This window comes from Berghia stephanieae, chromosome 1 (genome assembly GCF_034508935.2).
Source record: "Berghia stephanieae isolate SIO BIC M18660-M18661 chromosome 1, UCSD_Bste_1.3, whole genome shotgun sequence".
Lineage (NCBI taxonomy): Eukaryota > Metazoa > Mollusca > Gastropoda > Nudibranchia > Aeolidiidae > Berghia > Berghia stephanieae.
In genome coordinates, this window is record NC_088360.1 from 95,904,054 (window position 1) to 95,927,081 (window position 23,028).

Genomic DNA, 23,028 nt, shown 5'->3' on the forward strand with positions numbered 1-23,028 from the left:
ACAAGGATAGCAAGAAAACAACGAAGTGTTTTGCTCTCGACCATGTGTCGTATTCACACAACGATTCTTTATTGATCAAATTGTAAGGCGCCTATCTATCGCACGAAAATTTCTCAAGTTCAAATCCGAATAGAGATGCGAGATCTATTATGAGTAATTTTGAACCTATGATTATTATTATTCTAAAATATATCAACATTGTTTAAAGTGAGTGTTATTAACTTATTGTGAAATTCAATACAACAACCGTGTCGGTTTCATGAAAGTTTAACAGCCTGTTGAAATAAATATGTAAGGAACAAATGGATCTTTAATCAATACAACGCAATAAGTCTTTTTTTTTTTTTTTTTTTTTTGATACTATTGATTATGTTTCATCTTTTTTCGCTGAGTAAGCTTTCTGCGCGATTATGGGCTTTCAGAGAAGACCAAGGAATTTACCCAATGGAAACCGCACGGTGCTCTTATTGGCTAACCAACCAGCGGCCTCGATGAGAAAAATATCCGCCATTTTGATGTTGGCTGGGAATCGCGTTACTATAGTAAACAAGCGCTGATCGGCCGTTCATGAAAACAAGTTGCTGCTCGCTCGTTTAACTCAAAATTATTCAAAACGATCTCTCTAAAATGATATAAATGTGACTTCTTAAGGTTTTCTTCACGGTCAAAACCACACAACATTCTATTAATGATTACGTCCGAGGCAAAAAGGAATATTGACAGGTCGACCGAGAGTTGAACTCGTGAGACGACAAACATCAATGCGAAGTGTAGCGAGAGTCAAGCTATTGTTTGTCTTGTCCTATTCTATATAGAGAAAAGGATAAATAGTATAGCCTCGTGTGTGAGTGGTTGCGTGTCATAGTCTTGTTTTTAAATTGTTTCTGTTGTTTATGTGTGTAGTGATGACTCTCTCACACTCAATTTCAATGCCGAAAGAGGAATTCCCGCACACAAGAAAGGGGAATTGGGGTGGTATTTGGCATACATATTGTATAGTATCTAGTTCTAAATAGATAACTGATTAGAATTATATTATGATATATAAACACAATGCCAAATACAATTCCGAAGTTTCCTTATTTCAAATGAAGTAAAGCTCCAAAACCTAATGGTAGTGATTGTAGTACTGAGTGTTAGTGAGGTGATGTGGTGTTGGTGGTGGTTATAGTTGTAGTAGTAATAGTGATGATGATGTGGTGGTGGTGATGATTGTAGTTGTAGTAGTAGTGGTAGTGATGATGATGTGGTGGTGGTTGTAGTAGTAGTGGTAATGGTAATGATATGGTGGTGTGTGGTGGTTGTAGTAGTAGTGGTCGTGATGATGATGTGGTGGTGGTGTTTGTAGTAGTAGTGGTAATGTTGCGGCTATGTGGTCTAGTAGTATGACACTCGCTTCCGGATCGGAAGGTCCTGGGTTCGAGCCTCGCGCTCGGCGCATAGTTGAGTCCTTGGAAAAGGATCTTTACTCACATTCTCTCACCGTACTCAGGTGTAAAATGAGTACCTGGCCGTTAACAGAGTTGTCTTTGTCCGACAAATTGTAATATCGCCTAACAGGCGTCATGTCCCGTCCTACATGTTAAATGTTGACCAGGGACCCCTTGTAAAGCGCTTTGAGCACATTTGGTAGATATTGCACTATATAAAGCTCAATTTAAAAAAAAATATATTTCAATGATGATGATATGGTGGTGGTGGTTGCAGTAGTAGTAGTGGTACCCTAGTGATGATAATGTGGTGGTGGTTGTAGTTGTAGTAGTAGTGATAGTGATGATGATGTGGTGGTGGTTGTAGTAGTAGTGGTAGTGATGATGATGTGGTTGTGGTGGTTGTAGTAGTAGTTGTAATGGTGATGATATGGTGGTAGTGGTGGTTGCAATAGTAGTGGTAATGGTAATGATATGGTGGTAGTGGTGGTTGTAGTAGTAGTGGTAATGGTAATGATATGGTGGTGGTTGTAGTAGTAGTGGTCATGATGACGATGTGGTTGTGGTGGTTGTAGTAGTAGTGGTAGTGATGCTATTGTGGTGGTGGTTGTAGTAGTTGAGGTAGTGATGTGGTGGTGGTTGTAGTAGTAGTGGTGGTGGTGGTTGTGGTAGTAGTGGTAATGATGATGATATGGTGGTGGTGGTTGCAGTAGTAGTGGTAGTGATGACGATGTGGTTGTGGTGATTGTAGTAGTGGTAGTGATGATGATGTGCTGGTGGTGGTGTAGTAGTGTGTAGTGATAATGATGTGGGGCTGGTGGTTGTAGTAGTAGTGTTAGTGGTGATATTGTGGTGGTGGTTGTAGTAGTAGATGATGTGGTGGTTGGAAAACACATTACAGGTTATTATAATACATGATTACACACATTCTCTAACTTCATTTTTTGACAGCTTCGTTGTGCCATAAATATACGCAACAGTTCTGAAACATTTTATTGTGGATTTTGATATTGTTTGTTGTTTTTCTTGTGTCGTTATGTTGACATAGATACCGAATGAATGGTAATTACTACATTCTCAGCCAACAACAAAATGGCGCTGAATGCTTTCATTGGTGGACACTTTTTAGGCTTCGTACGTATTCTCATTCGTTTAATTCTATGGAGAAGACAGGAATCGTAAGAAAACGACGAATTGTGTTGATCACGACCATGAGTCGTGGTCGTGATCACACACCGATTCTTTATTGATCAAATTGTAAGGCGTCTATCTATCGCACGAAAATGTCTCAAGTTCAAATCCGAATAGAGATGCGAGATCTATTATGAGTAATTTTGAACCTATGATTATTATTATTCTACAATATATCAACATTGTTTAAAGTGAGTGTTATTAACTTATGTGACGTTGCATCTTCGTATCTATTCACAGACATTACATTAGGACAATGACATTAAAACATGGACTTTTTGTTATCTATTTTTTAAATCTTATCAATATAGCTATCGCACATCTAAGACGGAAATAATTACAAAGTGTGTAAAACACACAACAATAATACAATCAACACAAGGATTAGATATATCTTATACTATAACACAATTACACTATAATAAAATAATCATAATACATATTAAAGAAATTAACAACGGTTTCTCCTGCGCGTGTATGTTAAGAAATAATTACAAAGTGTGTAAAACACACAATAATACAATTTTAAAAATAACTACAAAGTGTGTAAAACACACGACAATTATAAAATTAACACACGTTTTACATATATATCTAATACTATAACAAACTTACACACTACTATAATAAAATGATAATACATATTTTACAATTTAATAACGGTTTCTCCTACACATGTATATTAACGACATTAATAATTACAAAGTGTGTAAAACACACAATAATACAATTAAAAATAACTGCAAAGTGTGTACAACACACAACAATAATACAATTGACACACCTATTACACATGTGTAATACTATAACACACTTACACACTATTGTTATAAACTGCTGATCGTGCAATTTTTACTTTAACAATTTAACAAAGGTTTCTCGTGCTTTTTATATTACTACTAGTGAAGCCAAGGGAATGGAAGTGAATATCACCAAAACGGAATGCATGGTAATACAGAAAACCCCCGAAAACAACAACACCTGCAATATAACGATTCACGGCGAGCAACTTACCAACGTAGAAAGTTTTAAATACCTAGGTTCAATAGTGACAACAGATGGAAGATGTAACCGAGACATACGAGCAAGAATAACTCAAGCCAAACAGGCCTTCATGAACCTCGGAAACATTTTAAAAACAAACAGATGTCGTTCGGGATTAGATTCCGAGTCTTGAAGTGCTACGTGTGGCCAATCTTGTTATACGGATGCGAAAGCTGGACTACAAATGCAGAAACACAAAAGAACATTGAAGCTTTTGAAATGTGTGTTTTGAGAAGGATGTAGAGAATATCGTATTCTGCAACAAAACGAACGAAGAAGTGCTAAAACAAACATACCAACAAAGGAAACTAATGCCCTTAATAGCGGATCGACAACTATCCTTTTTCGGACACATAGTAAGGAAAGATAAGAATGAATACCTGGCAAGTTGTGGAAAAATACCTGGTAAACGCGCCCGGGGGAGACAAAGAAAAACACTCATAGACCAACTGAAGGGCTTCACCAACCTAACAATCCAAGAGCTGTTTGAAAAAGCAAGAGACAGGGAGGAATGGAGAGAGATAATTCATGCAGTATCCGAAGCCTGGACCAGGCATGGAACCTAGAAGAAGAAGAAGATATTAGTTGGATTTAATTTCAATTGAATATTGTTGAGGCAACGGATGTATTCAAGAGCAATGTTTTCTGCCATACTTCATCCTAATCTTACGTAGTTCCAACATGGACCTCAAGGTAAGCACCTTCGTCATCCTGACAGTGACATTTATAGTCTATAGTACATACTTGAATTAGTAGACTTAGCATCCAAGAGGTACAATCTCGATCAAGTTGTGTACATCTTCATGATTATAACAAGTTAATACAAATAACATAAGATATGTATGAAGGGTCGAATTCGTCTGAACAAAAGAGTTTTGTAATTTTAAAAATTATTATACAAGTGTATTGTGGAAATAAACATAGACCGAGACGAATCTTTTGTGCCATCAGCGGTCAAATTATGGTAAATTTGAAGGCCAAAAGTTGAGGAGTCATGATTACACCCACATCAGATTATATTCTAAAAGAAACGGACAACGGAATTTACCCTTAATTTAAGAAAGGTTTGTAAGTTCCTCGTATATGAATCTGTGAAAAAAAAAGTCTTATAATTTTTAGATTTGCCAGTAATTCTGTGCTTAATGATAAAAATGTAACATTGGCTGTACGGAACAAAGTTTATCCCCAACCGATGTGTACATATATGCAAGTCTGACATCCGAACGCAATTATGGGCCTATTTTAACACTGTTGCAATGGACAATATTTTGCGTCATTTTAAAAGATTCCCATTACAATTAGCCCATAATTAATTGGGTTATCAGACCTGCAAATAAGTGTACGTCGTCTCTAAACCTTTTTTTAAAGAATAGATTGAAATATAATAATATGAATAAATAAGTTTGTTTAAAAAAATCTAAAATGAAAAAGAATGTGTTTTATCTTTATAGGGTAGTATCAACATGTACATATAAAGCAGGTCTGACATCCGAACGCAATTATGGGCCTAGTTTAACATTGTAGGCTCATTGTTATAATGGACAATATTTTGCGTCTTTTTTTTTTTTTTTTTTTTTTTTAGATTTCCATTACAACAATGAGCCTACAATACATTGGGTTATCAGAACTGCAAATAAGTGCACGTCGGATAGTATAGTCCCAATTATGGCCATTGCTTTTTGGTTTAGTGTCTTGTGGTATGACACTCCAACTGCGAGATAAGTTTGACTACCACGCCGGCGCAAAGTTAAGTCCTTGGAAAAGTCTTTTTTTTTTTTTTAATCATTCACATATTATGTGTAAAATGAGTAGGCTACGTCCCTAGTCGGTATAGGGGTTGCCTCTAATTGCACCTTACAGACTACATGCCACGTCCCGCACGCAAAGAGTTGGCGTGGGGCTCATTGAAAATCGTTTTGAGAATAATTTAGTGGACATTGACCAAAATAGAGACAGATTGATAATAATGGATGTAGAAGATCAAGTGACAAAAAATAAAGTCTCACATATTCCGTCAGTTTAAATCGACTATCCAGCAGCTTGTACTTATCGACTTTTACCGTTTTGAGACGATGGGCCACAGATAATAAGAAAATAGTGAGTTAACGAGTACGTTCCTCGAACGACGACGAAGAAAACCAGGATCTGTCTTCTGACGTCACCACACGACGTCGGGTTCTAGAGTTGTTAACGTACACTAGACGTGTAGGCTCTCAAATCATTTGCAGCATCGGTACCGCCGACTAAGCACCGTGGTAATAAAAGATAGCGTGTGTTGCTGGTCAAGGAACAGTGTTATTCTTATCTCTACCTAACATACCCTCATTCACTCGTTCTCGCCATCATCATAGACGTGCAGACACTCTCAATCGATCGTTACGAGAGAACGGAAATGAAATTGTGCACCGCCACTTCAATGACTAGGCGTGGGTGATCTATAATTCAAATTCGCAATACTCGGCGATCCAAGTCATTGACTCACTAACAACTTTATTTAAGCTGAATTTGAAGTAAATAATATTATTTCCCCTCAGTAAAAGAAATATTCAACTCAACTCTCATATCTTTAGCTGGTAGAGTATTCGCTTCACACGCAAAGAGACCGAGATCTATCCCGAGTGAAGTCGACCTTTGGTTTTCTTCTGACACCCCCCCCCCCCCCCCACCACCACCACCACCACCTCCACCTCCAACCAACAGTGATTGGGTAGCTGGATCTGTAAGATCTCACGAGAAGAACGCTGCAATATGCTAGCGTCATATCGAAATTATCCAAATCCAAGAAATTGCTATTGTCAGTTTTACACTGAAGAAAGAATGAAAAAGTCGGACTCAATGGACTTAATGGCTCAGAAGGAATACTTTAAGAAATTTATGCTAATACTCAAAATTTAAAGCAAACGTTTTGTTTTGTTTTATTTTATTTATTTTTTTCTTTCCTCTTTTGATCAATCTGTCCATAGATACTATTTTTTTTAATTTTTTTTTTTTTTTACGACGGTAGTCTCTCAAGAAGAATAAGTTGACGGCGTAATGTATTACGGGTTGTCTTGATTAATGAACTATAAATTGTAGATATGGGGTTAGGGCACACTAACTCAGTGATAGAGCACCCTACTCACAATCAAAGGGACTGGAATCGATCTTGGGTGCAGTCGAGGTGTTTTGTTTGCTTTTATTTTATTTTATTTTTTGTTGAGGTTTTTTTTTCCTGACTCTTTTGTACACCGTGCAATGATTGGATAGATAATTAACCAATTAACTGCCGTTCTCTGGAAAAACTCTTATTTAAAAATTTGAACGGAAAAAAATATCGCCCTTCAAATAATAATATATTTAAATAACTCTCCTCTTGGCAAAAACTCTCAAACCTGGGACTGCACGAAGTGATCATGAGGAGGGTCATTTAAATCGATCGATATTTGAATTTTCTAACAAGTGAAAATAGAGTACAATCAATTACATTTTAAATAGACCACAGATACTGATAATATTGATTACAGTTGATGTGTATTCATTTATGCACCTGGATTACAGGCATAGATAGATACTAAACAGAAAAAATACCATTCACAATGTGTGAAAACAACATACAAGATCGTATTTTAAATTCGTATACTTAATATTATAACATTACTTTTTTACGACTTAATAACGTCTAATCAAGACTAAATGTATTGAGTGGGATTTTAACGTCAGATTCGTGATCAGCGACAAATTTACAATAGGTTTGATACCAAGAACTAGGTGTTTACTCCAAAAATTGTTGAAATTAGAAATACATTTTAATTAATAGTGAGGCTATGTGGTCGACAGACCAGTGCCCCTCCCTGTTCTGTGATGGGGTCCAGTGGTATGACTCTCGCTTTCGGATAGGAAGGTCCAGGTTTCGAGACCCGCTCTGAGTGGCGCAGAGTCCTTGGAAAAGGCTCTTTATTCACATTCTCACACCGTACTCAGGTGTAAAATGAGTACATGGTCGTTCGTTGTCTTTGTCAGAAAAAAAATTTGTAATATCGCCTGACAGGCGTCATGTCTCGTCCTTCATGTTTAGTATTGCTGTTGGCTTGGGATCCCTTGTAAAGCGCTTTTATAACGTCGAGTGGATATTGCGCCAAATAAATACTGTGTTATTATTTTTTAATATAATATTTTTATAAATTTTGAGTTGGGAAGAGGTAGATGAACAAAAGGTTTCGTTCTTGATCACCGTAAAATTTATAATGGATTTCATACAAAATAAAAGAGTTTTCCGACTTTCGTAATTTCCAATTTGAAGACATTATTATCATTTTTTCTTTTTTGTTTTTTTGGGTTGTACTATTTTTTATTAGTTTTGTTTGTTTGTTTGTTTGTTTTGTTTTGTTTTTTTTTGTTTTTTTTTTTGTGTGGTCTTTTTGTCTCTCGTTGACGCGATATCACGGTCGACCTCATAGACATAATTTGGGATTGGCAGACGCCAAAAAGCCTTGACTACGCGATGACAGGGGTGGGCATTGATACCAACACACAAAACTGGATGTAGCCTTGAATCATAGCCTAGAAATAGAAGAGTTAGCTCTCCTATTTCTAGGATTATAGTCTACCAAACAAAAAACATACATATGTATCTATTCTCACATCAGCTCATCACTTTCTTGTGCGACTATGCATGTGGTCTTGTGGTATGACACTCGCCTTTGGATCGGACGGTACTGGGTTCGAGTCCCGCTCTGAGTGGCGCATAATTGAGTCATTGGAAAAGGCTCTTTACTCGCATTCTCTCACCTTGTTCACATTTAAAATGAATACCTCGTTGTTTACAGCCTCGTCTCTGTCGGGAAACAATTGTAATAAATATGACCTAACAGGGGTCATGTCTCGTCTAACATGTTTTGCTGTTGGCCAAGGACCATTATAAATCGATTTGAGCACCTTTATTGAATACAGCGCAATATATAGCGCAAGCATTTTTTTTGGGGTATACAGCACCCCCCCCCCTCTCTCTCTCTCTCTCTCTCTCTCTCTCTCTCTCTCTTTCTCTCTCTCTCTCTCTCTCTCTCTCTCTCTCTCTCTCTATCTATCTATCTATCTCTCGACATATTACATTATTATAGCTATTACTAATTACTACATATGATGTAAATACCTTGGACGGTTATTGGTGTTATGAGTTAAGGTAAAATCCTCACAACATCCGCCAGCCGGAAATAACGTACCGACACACAAAACTACGAGTAACCTTGAGCGTTAAAAGTCTGATTGATATAATTTAGTGAGAACTAATTACCAAAATGGCTGCCTTAATACAATAACAAAGAGTTGAGTGATGTCAATTTCGTCCTTTCAACAGTCTGATTGATATAATTTAGTGAGAAGTAATCACTATTGTGCGCAAGACGAAAAATAGAATAGAGAGACAGTAACTGGGACCGGTGACGGTCGGTGTGTAATATACCTCACAGTGTGTGGGCAAAAATCATCTGCGACTGACGCAGGGTTCGGGTCACAGCGACCCAGACGCTTCGCATCACGGGTACAAAACCCAACGTTAGGAGCCCTCAGATACAATAAGAGTTGTTATCGTGTTGTGACTAGAAATATAATGTAAGGTGAATGATGAATGAAATACGATTCAATAGTCTGATGTCACGCCGCCCGGCAACGGCGGCCATCTTGATTCTAAACAAAGAAAATCATTTATTTTTATTTTTCATGCTGGCTAGAACTTTTCATATACCTTGTGATCAGAATGTGTAAAAGTCTAAACATGATCAAATTTATGTGTTTTTTCCCCTCTGGATACCCTTTATGCTCGCCGGAGAAATATTTCATACGGGCGTCCACCATTGTTCCGATAGTTTAGAGCCAGTGTTACTAAGTTACCATGCGTCATTAGGAAGGAAGTGACGTTACGACTGTTGAAGAGTATTGACAACTTTTTTTTTTCTATAGATAGAATGCGCTTGGCCAAGGAGTTCACAACATTGCCATCCGGAAGTATAACGGACCAACACACAAACTCTGTGTAACCATGAACTTTTATAGTCTGGTTAATACAGTTTAGTGAGAACAACTCACAAACGCGGATGGCAAAAACAATAACAAAGGCCTGAGTGACGTCATCTGCATACTATCTATACCGTGTTGCGTCACCACATAGCTTTTATTTAGTAAGTAGGCTGGGAACGAATTTCTGAATGTAATATGATAAACGCTTGATAGGCTCGCTGTGTGTGGAATCACGAAATTTCATATTGTCAAAAACTCGGCGAATGGATATAATCCACAAATTAATGGACCCAAGGTTGGTTAAAGATCTGTGCTGATAAAAAGGTGATATTATTTGTTTGTTCTTGATTTGCGTCAACACTGCTAAAATTTGGCTATCTACACTTACACGCAACCACACGAGCCAGCTAACTTATAAAGCTCTAGACACTGGACACTGGCTAAAGCAACGAATGAGTCTTTTCTATCTGGCAAACCATTAAAAATATTAATGACATTAGCTTCTCTGAAGGAGCAAAAGTAGACAGCAAAGAAATCTCTTTTCTAAATCGGATAATCTAAATGATATTGATTCGGTTTTTCCAAAGAAAAGCCAATATCAATCTAAAAATACACAATTACCTAATCTTTTCACCTTACGCAAAACAAGTGTTCATTTTCAGAGTTCAAGGTCACTCAAATTCAGTGTTCAGAAACAACTCAGATTCAGAATACAAAGCTGTCGACCTTGGCAGTCAATTTTTCTTTGATTAATCTATGTTGCTTGCCAATAACAAAATTATTTTTTTTTTAAAATAAAAGAGGGCCTTTTTATATATATTTATTTCATGAACGGAAAGTCGATACCTCAATAGAATGTATTGATATTTTTTTGCTAAACACTTTTTAGCTTCTTTCAAACCACTCATCAGACACCATTTATCTGACAAACTGCTCAACTCCGCCACCAAGGATGGGCACTAATCGATATTGGGGTTTAAACTGATTTCTAAGAGACTTTGTAGTAGGTATGCAAATGAATTTTTTGATTCAGATATAATATATATCTCTCAATCCTTTCAAAAAATGAACAGATTACGACAGAAAGCTTTCATGCAATTTACATATATTGTGTTTCATGAAAATATTATTTTGACATCAATGTTCTTGCATTCTTGCATCCGTCTATATAAAAGTACACCATTTGTGTGTTAGAAGGTGTGTGTGTGTGTGTGTGTGTGTGTGTGTGTGTGATGAAGGAAAAGGGAAGATTTATGAGGCATCTCTCATTTTAGATACTTTATAATCAGAAGGGAATTATAATTGGTCGCAATGGAATGTAGAACCAATGAATTTGAATAACTGAATGGTGTATAGAATATACAGATATATAAATGTCAGTAAAATGGTTTTTTTTTTCTGTACGAATAATCAGTCTACCAGTGATTATTACCACCCCTCGTTCCCTGACTCAATAATAAAAAAAAGAGTAATCCGATTAATTGGCCTTAATGATACAAGTAGATCATCGTCATCATCATCGCCGTCGTCGTCGTCGTCGTCGTCGTCGTCGTCATTCTTTAGTAGTCCCAGTTGCTTGAGGATCGAACCACAATTTACAATTTCATTGTCTTTCCCACCCACATTCGTACACGAAAATAATGTAGACACACACAAATACATACAGGGCATACTTAGAAACGGGGGTTTAAGTAATCACTAATGTAAAATTAAAGTATTAAAGCATTTGTGTAGATGTCTTGTGGGAGTTTATTTCTAAAATATCGTCCGGAGGGGTTTGTTCTAGAGTTTACTTGCAGAGGGAAAGAATGAATCTAAATATTATTTGGTTTTTGCGTGTGGGGGAATTATTTTGTTGTTATGACCCCTTATTTGTTTGTTTGTTTTGGGGTTTTTATTTTTGCTTTGTTTTGTTTTGTTGTTGTTGCTAGATTTATGCATTTGGTAAATCAATCGAAATATTTTGGTGAACAATGTTATGGATCATTTTTGCTTTATATCTCTTTCTTTCTGCTTTTAGGGTGTCAGGGCCGAGTGTTGAGAGAAGATTTGATTTCCTGGTAGATCGTAAGAAGTTGTCTTTTTTTTTTTTTGCGCCTTTTAGTTCCCCTTTGAACCATTTCTAAAATACGTCTAGCAAGTGTTCTATGACAGTGCACTTGTGTATTTGTTGGACAGCTTTTAAGTTTGAATATGATGGATGGTGTAGGCTTACAATTGCAATCTATACCTTATGCTATACTAGGTAAAGCTTGTCGGTTATTTATCACTGTGGCTGTGACAAGGCACCGAAGACCACGCTATTACCATAGTTTAGCTCTTATCGGGTTTTCTACAGAATTGTATTGTAATTTTCAAATATCTTGTAGGAGGTGAGGGGGAGGGCGTATTCTAATATAGGTCTATAACTGCACTTGTTACGCAGCCTTTAAGATTGCGTTGAATGATTACGCAAATTTTATTTGCCTTTGAGGTTTTGTTTGATACGTGCCTTCCCCATTTCATGTTTCCCGTCAGTTTGAATACAAAATAAAATATGATAAAATGAACTTCAGTCTGCAATATAAATCAAACTCTTTATTTTTCTCCATCTAATTTCTTCGTTGACATTCTTCTTCCCATCTTTCCCGTAAATCCGTTCTGCATATAGGACAACCTAAATGCAGTTATCAGGCTTTTAAGTACAATGTATTGAAACCTTTAAACATGCTCTAGGAAAACATGTTAGCTTTTCTTGTATTCTTTTGAACAACATACACATCGATAGTAATACTTAATGAGTCAGTTCGAAGAGGGATGTAAAGAAAAAGAAAAGGAAGACCTCACATCTTAATAAATACTGGGTACTGATATCGTTTAATACCCATCCTAATCAGCCACTCGGCGACCAAAGGAGGTTGCCAGTTTGGCATTTTAAATGCCAGATTCCAAAAATCTGGCATTTTTGAAAACCGTTTGGCATTAGAAAAATCATTTGGCATTTGGCATTTTCATTTGGCATTTTCTTTTCTTGTATATTATACTTCAAATGACACCTTTTCTTAATTAAGTTTCATAAGAAACACGAAACAGTAAGTTTTCTTAATTGTCAATAATTATTTAACTGTTTACGTATTTACCTTTCACTTTCATGTTAATGTATTTCTTTTTCATTCTTAAAATCCAACCGTGGTGTAGTGGTTTAGCACTCCACTTAGTAGTCAGTAGGTAAAAAATTACCCCAACCGGAAATTTAGTATAATTCAAAAAATAAAAAAATAAAAAAAGAAAAGAAAAGAAAACACGCAAGCCACCAGGATATGATAGTAAATTGTCTATCAAAAGTGAGTAGTTTTCTTAGTGGGGGTGGGAGTCAACAGACTTTGGCATTTTTTTGAGCGTTTTGGCATTGTTTGAGTCTTCCCCTGGCATTTTGTTGAAAAATAATCTGGCAACCCTGGACCAAAGGATGAAGCGAAGCGAAGCGTTGATTTACGCCATGCAAATACAAGTCTATCGTGTTTGTTTCTGGTTGTTTTTTTAAATCACCACAGACCTTGCTAAAGTTAGCATGAAATGATTGCATTCATTGTTGATTGACCAAAAACAATATAAGTAAATTATTATTTCCCAGGTAATAACAAATAGTGATCTTTGTTTAGCATTGAACTTGATATGCATTTTTGCCGCTGTGTTGAGTTGAGTGTGTGTTGTGCGGCGAATTAATCAAAGGGAAGTGTGCCTGTGTAGATACTTTGTATTTTGTACACCCCCCCCCCCCCCCCCCCCCCAAACAGGGATCCGCAATATAAGTATAACTCAAATTCAAAGAATCTATGACTATTTATCATTCGTTACCGATTTTGAATGGTGTTCAGAACTGACTTGGGGTAGAGGACAAACAATTATTCAAAACCACCGACCACAAGATTTTAAAATGTGAATGATTAACGGCAACGGAGTGTCTCGTACACGGTGACTTTAGGCAGTTTAGTGAGCAGCAGCAGTGGGAGTCAAATTGTGACCCAACTCGCCCATAAGAAAGTTATGACTGGAAATTGTTCGCTTTTACTAAAAGTTTTAGGGGGTTCATAAATAAAGATGCATCAGGCGGAAAACAGACTCGATCTGAAATCATCTACTTTGACAGGCCCATTTTTGTCAATTTTCATCTTTTATCTACAAATAAGTGTCATATGTCATTTTAAAGCTTGAAATATGAGGATTCAGAATTTGTAAAAATTATGAGCGGGAGACGATTATGCAACTTTTAAAAGTAGGTCAATTAACGGTGACCCTGATTAACATGGAAATGCAAAATGAAAAGAATTGTTAACAATCTGAAGTGACAAATGACTCAAAATACACGTACACAGGTCCACTTTTTAAAAATAAATAACAAGCAGAATATTTTTTTGTACTTTGTATTGAAACTAACTTTATTATACAACAAGGGGGATAATTACATGAGACAAATAACGAAAAAATATTTTTTTTAGTATTTTAAACTTTCATTTCAACTTTGAAAAAAAAAATGGGTCCTTGTTTTCAATTGTATTGTCAAAATGGGCGACAACAACCCAGGAATAGGTGTCTGGAGGATCCTCTTTTACCAATCGCACACTCTGCTCTGCACATACACATAAATAAATTGTCCCGCTTATCCTTGGGAGAACTGCACGGTGAAACTCCCTCTCCTCCAGTACCTGGTATAAAAGTAAAAGCAATATATAAAGACATGGTTGATGACAAAAGCACTGCTTTAAGGATATTTGATTTCCACTGCTTTAAACATATTTGATTACTCTCTTGAGAAAATAAGGCTTATAATTGCACATACGAAAGGTGTTTTTAAGAACAAATACTCACACTTATAACTGTTGTTTGCTACACCACAGAGGTTCGAGTGTGAGGATATGAAATGATTTAGCATATGAATCTAATAAAAAGATATATATAAATAAGACTAAAATCTGATAACAAATTTTTTTTTCTGGAACATCTTGGCAAGTCGTACAGCATTTTTTCCTTTCAACATGTAATTCAGTACTTAGTTGCTATTACGGATTTTATCCATGTCGGTTAGCAAATTCACAGTTGTGGAGTAATATCTCTCAAGCCTGTGTATCTTGTATTGTAGCTAATCAAAATTTTCATACTGGATAAAATGCTTTTAGATCAGATGGTCAGATTCCAATGCTGCATCCTCCCTAAAAGCAGAGTGAATGTTGTGGTGACACGAAAATTCTGAGATAGGAGAGCGAATCAATATATTTAATATTAAATGTTTACAAATTCAATTGATTAGCAATTTGTGTTCTTAAACAGCTAGAAATGTTCAGATTTGTACTTACATTGAAATATTCAGCATAGGTTACCAAAGTTTACATTTATGAACTGTATATTCATCACCAATGTCCAAGTTTACACATTTCAGAATTTCTGGTGCCCATGCAGATGGTGCCCACGCAGGTGACACCAAACTTTTATTTGCTCAAAAAAACTTTTTCAAAAATTTCAAGCCAAAAATCAAAGTTTAAAACACAAAACCAGAGCAAGATTAATGTCTCCAATCAATTTTCAAACACTGTCTTTCATAATTAATAATAAAATAGGATATTGAAATTTGGTGCACGGGCAGAAAATTGAAGACACGAAATCTCCCATACCCCATTATTCACTCTAAAAACAACTAATAATGTTAATTTTTTTGTTTTGTTAATTTTACAAGTTTCCTAGACCTAATTTTAGTCAGTTGAACACATTTTTAGTTAAAAATTTCAAAGCTTGCCTGATATATAGAATTAAGTTTCCTTTGTCACATCGGAGACACGAAAATAACGCGATTACATAATATGCAGGAAATAACTTAAAAACAAAGATGGAAATAATTTTTTAAATTTTTAAATCATACAAATTGTAGTTAATACATCTAACTTTTGTTAAAAACAAAACATAAAGTTAACTTTAAATGGAAACTGTTGATTCACTTACCTCATTTGATCCATTCTAGAAACGAAAGTAAAACCTTCGTGTCTTCAAAACGCCACTTTCGCTCGGTAAAAAATCATTAAAAAATATAAAGGAGCAAAATTTCACCACCATTTCGCTACCACAGCTCCAGGAAGAGTTGATCTATCAAAAACAGCAACTATAATCACCGAATCTCAATTAGATTTTGATTTATTGTGTAGCCCATGCAGAAACTGCTTTTCCTGTCATTATTGTGTTTTCCGCCATAACTTCATTAATTATAAGAGGAATATCGCAGATATTTTGGTATCATTATTATTATTATCGTTACTAACCGGGCACCTAGCCTCAGGATATACGTACACGTTAACATTTATACACGGTAACCTTGAATCTCGCCTTTAAAGGGTTAAATTGTATTGTTTGATTTTTTAAGATAACACACGCACACACAGAGCGAGGTCCATCCATTGCTTGTATTGTAGTTGTAGCAGCAAACCAGTTACCAAAGCTACCGTGTACGTAGATCCTGAGGTTAGGTGCCCGGTTACCGTGTATGCAGACACTGCCAATGGTTAAATTTAAATGTAGTTGTAGTTAATGTAGCCTTAGACGTCAAGTCTTAGTCTTAGTCACACACTCACAGACTCAGACTCAGTCTTCGTCCAACTTTTGTCTGTTTCCCAAGGCTCTGGGATTTTTATCCTGTCAACACCAGACTCTGGTCTTTCGAAAATAAATCCCTGCAGAGTTGAAGTTGTAGTAGTAGCATAGAGAATACAGGACTAGAGGGGACAACAGGTAGGAAAACGTCATCAAAAGTGGCTAGTGAGAGGTCGAGCGCCGCCATTTTCTTGGATATGAAACCAGGGACGCTGTGCGATTTAATCTCTATATGAATGTCTTTGACTGAGCTCAATTAACCTTGATTTGTGGACGGAAAATAGAAAAAAAGGCCAGGCTTATGATGATAAACCAAATTAGACATATTAAACTACACTTTTACTTGTACATTTAGACTTGACTCCAATGATCGGGTTTATATTAATAACTTTAAAAAAATATTATGAATAATTTATAACTCCCTTATTTGTGGGGCGATTTTGTCATTCGCGGTATCAATTTTATTGCAATAAAGAGATAGGAACTTGAGAGTTATTTTTTTCTGACGCGAAATTATTACTTTGTAATTTTAGCACTAAGAAAAGTAGTTGGTAAATAAATTTGGTACACCTCTTTGATATGCCCAATATGCCGCCACCGTCCATTTGTGTAGAATTGTGAATCTCATCGTCGATGTATTACGCTATTGTTACGCAAGGAATATAAACACCTTTTTGAGTAGGCCTAAAAGCTAAAATCTAAAAGTAAAAACTATAATTCTGAGGAATTTGAAAGTCACATTGTTCAAATCAGCTTGAAAAAAGAAGAACATTGGTCCTTATTTCAGAAAAATCGGTTGAAAACCAACTGTTTTACGAATAAATTTGATTTTAAAAATTGCTTTTTATTTTAGCTTTTTTTAGCAACTTTTTTATTTATCGGCCGATTTTCTTGATTTTTATATCATTCTTTATATCTCAATGAGACGAGATCAGTGATATACTTCGTTTGTTTCAAATGTAACTAGAACATAATTTGGCTTTTTTACCTATCAACCGTGCCTGGATAATATATTCAGCAACGGGGTAATTGTGACGCAACTATGCCATGAGCGTCTTTCAACAATGGTTCAGTTCATTGTTGACGGCTGTTTAGCCATGAGTGACCGTAGAAAACGAAAAGGCGACTGCAGACATCAAAGGGTAGGCTTATATCATCTACTCTCCCATAAAGAATCTGAACACGAGAGGTCGAGCGCCGCCATTTTCTTTAACCAGGACGATTAGCCACTAAAAAGTGGCTGTTGCCCGGTCTGCCTCCTAGTCTGTGAGTAGTAGTGTCGCAATATTATATTAATATTGCCCAGAAACTTTTCTATTGAGCTGGAGAGCAGAGAGCAAGAAAAGGTCCGAATAATAATTTTAAAAAAATAATTAAAAGGGGTGTGTGTGTGGGGGGTGGGGGGGTCTTTTCCCTGAATGTTTGTGTGCTGTCATCGTAAAAATTGAAAGAAAAATGTTTTTGGTATTTTAAAAAAATGCTAGAGATAGATTCCTCGTAGTCATAGGCTAACAAGCAATTGCTATTGTTCGTTTCATGCTCTAGAAAACAAATTTTGCGTAATTTTAAAACAAATTTTATACAAATTTCATGGCTAATTACTAAAATACGAAATTGTATGGAAAATTACGAATTTTAATTCTCTGTATTATTCAATAATAATAATTATATAAGCACTACTACTACAATAATGATGATGATAATATAGATAATAATAACTAAAATAATGATGATAATAATAATGATGTTTATGGTGATGATGATAATAATGATAACAAGTAATAATTTCTACAGCGCATAAGGATGACGATGTAATGTTGGAAGTGATCATCAATGTCAATTGTGGTTGTTCGTACACGATTTCAGAAATTACTAATTTCTTTGTCAAATGACTAAAAATTGACAAAGAAATTACTAATTTTGAAGTTTTCAATTTGGCAGGTCTGCTATTGTCTCTGGACTACTTAAAAAAAAAATTGTAATACTAATCAAGGTTACCAATTTTCCATATATTTTTTCAACACTGTTTTCACCACCACTAGTAAGTTTTTATAGCGATTTTGATTTGACCAGTGATCGGTTTCATGCCATATATGGTAAACTCAAACTAATTGTTGTAAACATTGCTCTTAGTCCACCACAGACTGAGCAGTTGGTTTAATTTGATTGAAACAAAAACCGTATGGCAGCCCTATAATAGATTTTGACAAGCAAAAGCTGCTTTCATGCAAACCGACATCTTATTCAGATTGGATTAACTTTCGCTCTTTTGTTTTCAAAATTTGTAAAAGTCAAAGAGATTAGCCGTGATGAGAGACTTTAAGCTCACACCAAACACATTGGTCACAATGCACAGTTGTCAAATCCTGAAATAAAGGATACCGCCCAGTCTCTCCTTACAACTGTCATTGTCTACCTGTTGTATAGACTGTCTCCAGCATTGTAAGTTACAGAAAAACGGTCTATTTAAGATTTAAATATCACGATCATTATGCACTGGCATAAAATGCATATGAATGGAAACAGGAAATCTTGATAAATATTACAAAGTAAAGAAATTTGGTACTAAGCTCATTGTGAAGTCACGACAAAGAAATGAAAGTGAACATAAATCAACTGGCATCACCCGATATCACAGTAACTGAACTCTCTAGGGGATTCCCCGTAATTTGGCAGGCGATATTTTCGTTACTGTGACACATAGTTTTGTGTGTTGGTATGTTATACTAGGCTTGCAGATGTTGTGAGCAGTTTACCTAAACTCATAATATCCATACCCACACCCATCATCCCGTAGTTTTGGCATGTCAGTCATATGTCATGTTCAAGTAAATTGCTCCCTGACTCTGAATTTTTTTAAATGTATAAATAACAATTTATTTCTAATTTCAACAATTTTTGGAGTAGACACATAGCTCTTGGTATCCATAGAGTCATGCAACATAGGAGAGGGCACTCGGTTCTTGAGACGTGTAAATTGCCCTTTCCTTCTGTATATAGCGCTGAAGCGTACTGCCGTACCTTCGAATTCATTACTTATACAAAACACTCTTAACCCCTCTTCTTTATTCTTCCCGTTTTCGAACCGAATAAAAGCCAGTAGTTTTTATTTAATATTTTCATTCCAAGTAATTTGTTTTCTATTGTATTGTCAATGGACATAAATTTGTTTTTAAGATTAAAAAATTGAGCTTTTATGTAGCGCAATATCCACTAAATGTGCTCAAAGCGCTTAACAAAGGGTCCCTGGCCAACAGCAACATTTAACATTTAGGACGATGTAACAATTTTTTTCGGACAGAGACAATGCTGTTAGCATCCAGGTACTCATTTTACACGTGAGTACAGTGAGAGAATGTGAGTTAAGAGCCTTCTCCAAGGACTCAACTATGCACCAAGTGAGGCTCGAACCCAGGACCTTCCGATCCGAAAGCGAGTGTCATACCACTAGACCACATAGCCGCATAAATGAGATAATGATAATACAATATTGATGGTGATGATGATGATATGATGATGATGGAATTTCCATCATCATCATATTGAGGATTATCATTAATACAGTAACAGGAATACTGATAATAATAACCATAACGCTGATAATAAGAAAAACAACAACACTGATGATGATGATGATTATAATAATAATAATGCATTGTGTTTGTGTGTAGATGGTGTGAGTGTTTGTTGTCTATTAAAAATATTAAAACAAGTCAATATAAGAGAGAAGTGATTGATATCTATGACAAAGAATTAATGAATATTAAGAATAGATTTGAAACTGGAATAACCTGAATAGTGATCAGTTTTAATTTAATCTATTTATCAATTTTCTTTTACTAAATATTAATATATAATAATATATTAACTACCAATAAACTAGGTTCTCTCTCTCCAACATGCCATCAATTTTTTCATGTTGAATAGCGCCGTGTGTGGCATGAGTCTGTCTCAGCTGCTTCGTCACTCAGCCAGTGAAATCTTATCACCAGTGATGCCAAAACTCTGGTTTCACCGGAAAAAAATACGGTCTGGAGCAAAAAATTCCGGGTTACGGGCAACTTCCGTCAAATTCCGGTGAGGTTAAATTGTTCCAAGGATACCCCCCCCCCCCCCTTTTCTAGTCACTTCTAATACAACCACCACCACCACATCATCTTCATTACAACTACTACCACAACCACCACCACATCATCATCATCATCATCATCATCATCATCACCACTGCTACGCGGGTGGTTGGATGGGAGCATCACCCTTGAATCGTATACCTATGAGGTTCCGATAGTGATGTCGTTTCTTCTTCTCTTTACTAGCCTATCTTGCTTCTTTGGTTTGTGATTGTATTTTTGACAGGGGATATTTTTTTTTCTGTAAATCTTCTGCCTGTTTGTTCTTGGTTATTTATAATTTAGCTTATGATATATTTAGGTTATGATTTTGATTTACATTTGTACTATTTTTGTTAGTGTTAGATTGCTTGTTTTTTTGTTTCAGCGGTCTCTCATATAACCTCAATTGTGTTGGAAGAGACCTAAAGCAACAAAAAACAAACAAAACCACTGCTACTACTACAACCACAACCACCATCACCACCACATCATCATCACTATTACTACAACCATCACTACCACTCTACTACAACCACCACCACATCGTCATCACTACCACTATAACCACCACCAACACATCATCAGTACCACTACAGCAACAACTGTCACCACCACATCATCATCACTACCACTACTTCTACAACCACAATCACCACACTATCATCACTACCACTACTACTACTACAACCACCACCACCACCACACCATTATCACTACCACTCCTACTACAACCACCACCACATCATCATCACGACTACTACAACCATCACTACCACTACTACTACAACCACACCACCATCCCTACCACCACTACTACAACCACAACATCACCATCCCTACCACCAATACTACAACAACTACCACATCACCGTCCCTACCAAAACTGCTACAATCACCATCCCTACCACCATACTGCAACAACTACCACATCACCATCCATACCACCACAACTACAACCACCATTACATCATCATCTCTACTACCACCATCAAATCTCCATCCCTGCAACTACTATTACAACCACCACAACGCCACCCCTACCACCACCAATACTCCTGCAACCAGTGTTGCAACGCCGTAAAAACCCTTCAAACAAATTTAGCTCAAATCTCTCTCTCTCTCTCTCTCTCTCTCTCTCTCTCTTCTCTCTCCATCTCTCTCCCTCTCTCATCTCTCTCTCTCTCTCTCTCTCCTCTCTCTCTCTCCTCTCTCTCTCCTCTCTCTCCTCCTCTCTCCTTCTCTCTCTCTCTCTCTCTCTTCACAGACACACACACACAAATCAAATTCATTGCTGTCACTGGATTAATTTCCATGTTCACCTTCCTGTACTTGCCAATAATAGCTAATCACAAATGCTTTGACCTTAAACTTTAGCCTCGTAGTTTTTCAATTTCATGTTGCTCTACTTATCACTACATGCACTTTCAGCACTCTCTCTCTCTCTCTCTCCTCTTCTCCTCTCTCTCTCTCTCTCTCTCTCTCTCTCTCTCTCTCTCTCTCTCTCTCTCTCTCTCTCTTTCTCTCTCACACTCTCTCTCTCAAACACACACACACACATTACAACCACCACCACCACATCTTTATCACGACCACTACTACTACAACCACCACCACCACCACATCCTCACTACCACTACTACTTCAACCACCACTGCCACATCATTATCATTACCACTACTACTACAACCATCACCACCACATCATCACAACCACTACTAATACAACCACCACCACATCATCATTAATACTGCAACCACCAACACTACTACTACAACTACTGCCACTACTTCGACTACAACCACCACCACCACCACATCATCACTACCACCACTACTACTACTACTACTACTACTACTACTACTACTACTACTACTACTACTACTACTACTACTACTACAACAGCTATTATCATATCGTCATCATCACTACTACTACTACTAGTACTACTACTACTACTACAACCACCAACACATCATCATCCTCACTACCACCATTACTACAATCACTACCATTAGGTTTTGGAAACTTATTGAAATAAGGAAACTTTGGGGTTGTATTTGGCAATGTGTTTATATATCATAATATAGTTCTAATCAGTTATCTATTAAGATCTAACAATATTTAAACAATATCAAATACCATCCCAATTCCCTTTTTTTGTGTGTGCGAAAATTCCTCTTTCGGCATTGAAATTCCTCTGAGTGGTGTCTGAAATTCCTGTGAATCAAATTGAAACTTGGTGTCTCTGTATCACTGACTGAACGATGAGTAGGCTGAGTGCTTTCTCCCGTAGTTTATTTCCTCCATGTTGGTATCAAACCTTTTGTAAATTTGACGCTGATCAAGAATCTGAAATCAAAACAGTGAAAATAAAAGAAATAGTTGTCCACTTTTTTATACGCCCCCAATCACCGATTGCTCAGGAAAATAGGACCAGCCGGATTAATGAGCGACCGTCCGTCACCATGCTTGTCCCCTACCCCTACCACCAGTTGTTTAATCAGGCACAAATCGTATGCTAGGTGGTCTTAACAAATTGCCACTTTTTCTTTTTTTTTTTTTTGAGGACGAAATATGCGGCAAAGACTTTTTTCTTAAAATTTTTCTTTTAAAAAAAGAAAGTTAAAAAGACATGCGTTAGGCAA

General features: G+C 36.4%; 1 protein-coding gene across 1 annotated transcript in view; it reads left to right on the forward strand.

Annotated features, from left to right (window-relative positions):
* The first annotated feature begins 13,094 nt into the window (after positions 1 to 13,094).
* Positions 13,095 to 23,028, forward strand: part of LOC144962460 (uncharacterized) — a 38,845-nt gene continuing 28,911 nt past the window's right edge. Inside the window, exon 1 of the mRNA XM_078895419.1 lies at positions 13,095 to 13,269. The gene's annotated coding sequence lies outside the window, so the exon portion shown is untranslated. The remainder of the gene's footprint in view (positions 13,270 to 23,028) is intronic.